The sequence below is a fragment of the Tinamus guttatus genome, unplaced genomic scaffold (genome assembly GCF_059628265.1).
Source record: "Tinamus guttatus ecotype Peru unplaced genomic scaffold, ASM5962826v1 Tinamus_guttatus_pri_ptg000044l, whole genome shotgun sequence".
Lineage (NCBI taxonomy): Eukaryota > Metazoa > Chordata > Aves > Tinamiformes > Tinamidae > Tinamus > Tinamus guttatus.
The window spans coordinates 2,895,657-2,899,257 of record NW_028288578.1 but is presented as its reverse complement, the minus strand read 5'-3'; positions in this window follow the sequence as shown (position 1 = coordinate 2,899,257).

Sequence of the window (3,601 nt, the reverse complement as noted above, 5' to 3'; positions counted from 1 at the left end):
CAGCTATCTGAACTCATCTACCTGATCTGGCTTCTTCCTCTTTCTTATACTGAAAACTTTGATGCTTTCCTCCTCCGGACTTCGGTGTTCCTGTTATTTTTATACATCACATCCTGTTTGTCTTATGAGCACTTCAGGTGTTTTGTCCTCAAGAACATACCCTGACACTTTTAAACAAATTGAACTGATGGGGGAATCTGAAAATCTGGCTGGGTTGATACTTGCACATTCTTATCAGAATTTGTGAAATCTAATGAAGATATCTATATAGAGATACCAAATATCTGTATAGAGATACCAAGATATCAAACTGATTTAGAAGAATGCTGTAAATCAAAAATAACCCAGATAGGTGGTGGTGTCTTGTTTATGGCCATACACATGGATTTTGGTTCGGAGAAGGGTGCAACAGGAAGAACAGATAAGAGATTCCTACAGTGTAACACCAAATTCTTGAAGTACGCAGAAAGGAATTCCAATATCCTGCAGTCATCCATACATTCTTATAGTCTACATGACCAGCACAGATAGAGGCAAGTAGTGCACCGCTCTGATTTCTCGCTGTATTTGTCAATTTTTTTGGTGTTTTCGATATCAACAAAGGCATGAAAACACATATTAATTGGAACAGCTGTAAATGTGACTTACTCAAGGCTAGTCTAATGATCCATATCTTTGTCTACATTCAGAGCAAAATCATTAAGGTCTTTTCTGATGTGATCAATTTTCTGTTATTGATAAGATCTTAACTCATCTCATCACAGCCTCTTTGGTAGTCACAAAACCACCATCCCACCAAGGTCTCTGTTCTGTCACCAGTGGTTTACCACTGCTGTTCACAGCTATGAGAGATAATATTGCCGAAACTAAGTGGGGTGGAGCATGATTTAAATGTAGGAAAAGGTCTAATTTGACTAGTGTAAAATTAAAGGTGTGACTATTGCGGTGTCCTGAATATGTGTTCATATGAACTGATGCCTGAATCATTGCTCAACGTGAAGAACGCGTGCAGGTACTAGGTTACTGTGATTTTGGAAACAGTTTTCTGTCTTATGACTAACATTATTGCATCAATGATATTTTGTTTTCCAAATTTCCAAAATGTTTTGACATCTGATGACTGTAATTAGGAATAAAAAAAAAGAAAGAAGACTGGGAAAAAAGATTAAAAATACATAAGAAAAGAAAAAGAAGCAAGAGGATGATGCAAAAGGAGACACTGAAGAAGAAGCAAGCAATTATGAAGACACACTGTAATGTAGTAAAAATGGCATCACACTGTAAATAGAGCCAAACCCTTTCATGAGAAGAAAACAATTAACTCGATCAATGAGAAGCTCTTTGAGCTAATTGCTTCCTGTATATTATAAATCTGAGATGAATTAATAATCTTTCTGTTCAACGGATTGAACAGTTGTAGGTTAGGGGAACACTGGAAGTCCAGTGTGTAGTTTTCTTTCTTATATTCTTTACTAACGTAGAAACTAATAGACTTATAATCACTTTGGAAAGGTGAGTCATGCACTCACTGGACTTACAATATAGAGAAAATGCCTAAGGAAAAAAAATAGAAGGAATGGTTGGCACAAGACTTTTTGATTATTGTTTTGTAAACGGATTAGTTTTTAACCCTCATTTTGTAGAATATACAATATACATTACAATAGCAATGTGTTTAAATTTTAATGAAGACTGTTACTGTTTCAGCAGTGGTATTACTTTTTCTGTTCCTGTCAGAGCATGCTTTAAGCTGTACAGTAATGGTAAATCTCCAGTTGCTATACTGACAGGGCATCATGTCCAGTTAATGTCTATATGAGAGTAACCTGATTTTCAAATGTGATCTTCAATCATAAACTAAATCTCATGCGAAAAATACCACTCTGCTGTGTGTCATCAATCTAGTGGGTCAGTCTGCTCAAATCAAGTGGTCAATCTGACCTTTTACGTGCCTGTATTTTCTCTAATTCTTCTTGGGCATGAGGTATAGAGCCATAGGAGTGACTCATACGAATTATCTGGAAAAAATACACTTACAGTCTTAATTAAAAGATAAAGTTGCATATGTGTATGCTTTAAAATGGTATAGATTGCTCTGTAGTACTAGTGCATTTTAGAATTGTCATTACTTCCATCAAACATCATCATTTTGAAGAACCTTAGTCAGGTTTTTATTATTTGTGATATTCCAACCTCTGGCAATTAGAAAGAGCAAACTCAAATTTTTACTAAGAGTCCAAAAATACTTTTGCACTTTGGGATTCTGAATACTCATAATATAAATTACACTGTTTCAGTTCTTTCTTACTGTACTCTATTTCTATGGAATGCAGATGAAGAAATTAAATTCAGATATATTATGAGGTGTTTAAAGTTTCAGAAAACACTGTTCAGAATGTTAACATACTTTAACATCCTAGTCTGTGTTTCTCTAATACTGCTACTGTTTTATATGAATTTGATTCTCTCTGAACCCATTTTAAAACATATTTATGGCTGCTACAGCACTGATATTCTGCAAACGGCCACAAAGAGCCAAGTGCACAGAACAAGAGCAATTAGCAAATTTATCATTCAAATGCAATTTCCATAATGATCAGTACATTCTCCAGTAATTAGATGCTCTTCTAAAAGATATGCCATAGGACTCACAAACATTACAGCCTTTATGCAAAAAATTAACAGATCTCTATGGGAATATCCTATGAAAAAACATCAGGCTGGATAATCATAATGGTCTCCTGTGGCTGTAAAATGCATCAATCTATCAATAAGCCCATACTCCTTCCAGCTGCATAAAATGTAAAGAGCTCAGGAAGCACATCCTGAGATGCATTACTTGTTAAAGACACACCTGCAGTTGTGATTCCCAAAACAATTTGTGGCATCTAGTCCAGGTGCCTTGAGTTTTTTTTTTTTATAAAAGATACTGTCTGTCCAAAGGGCCAAAATTCTGTGTAACAATCTTCCTAATTTCTAAGAAGGGCTTTCAATAGGCTAAGTGTGGTAAAACCTGTATCAGGAGCACAGCTAGTCCTTGGCTTTCTGAAACTTGTGTTGCATAAGATGGTCTCTGCTCACCTGTGAGCCAGTCCCCTTGCACTTCCATTGCATGATCACGGAATAATAATTCCTTTTACTCAGGGTGTTTGGTGCTGATGCTCTTTTTTTGTTGTCGTTGTTCTGCAAACCTTCCTATGACTTAATCCTTCTGCTATTTAGATCCTTAGCCCTGTATTTGCAATGCTGGAGCTGCTAATCGGCTTCGCACTCGCATTCCAGAAAGCTGAGCAAGTCATTTCAGGGCTAGGTACGCAGGAGGCAGGAGCGAGCCACTGCTCTAACGAGCCTCTCATTAGAGGGCTCATTCATGGGCTGCAGTAACACTTTCCTAGAACAAGCCAGACAAGTCACACCAAATACCTGGGTGTTGTTCAGGAAAAAACGCTTCCTCTGTGTCCATCCAGGATGTAAACCAAACTATACTAATGGGATAGACACGTAAGATATTGTTTCTGGAGAGACCAGCGGATCCGATTAAGCTTTATTAAAGCCATTTGGTGAGCATGAGAGATGTATAAAGCACAGGGGATATTAGTAT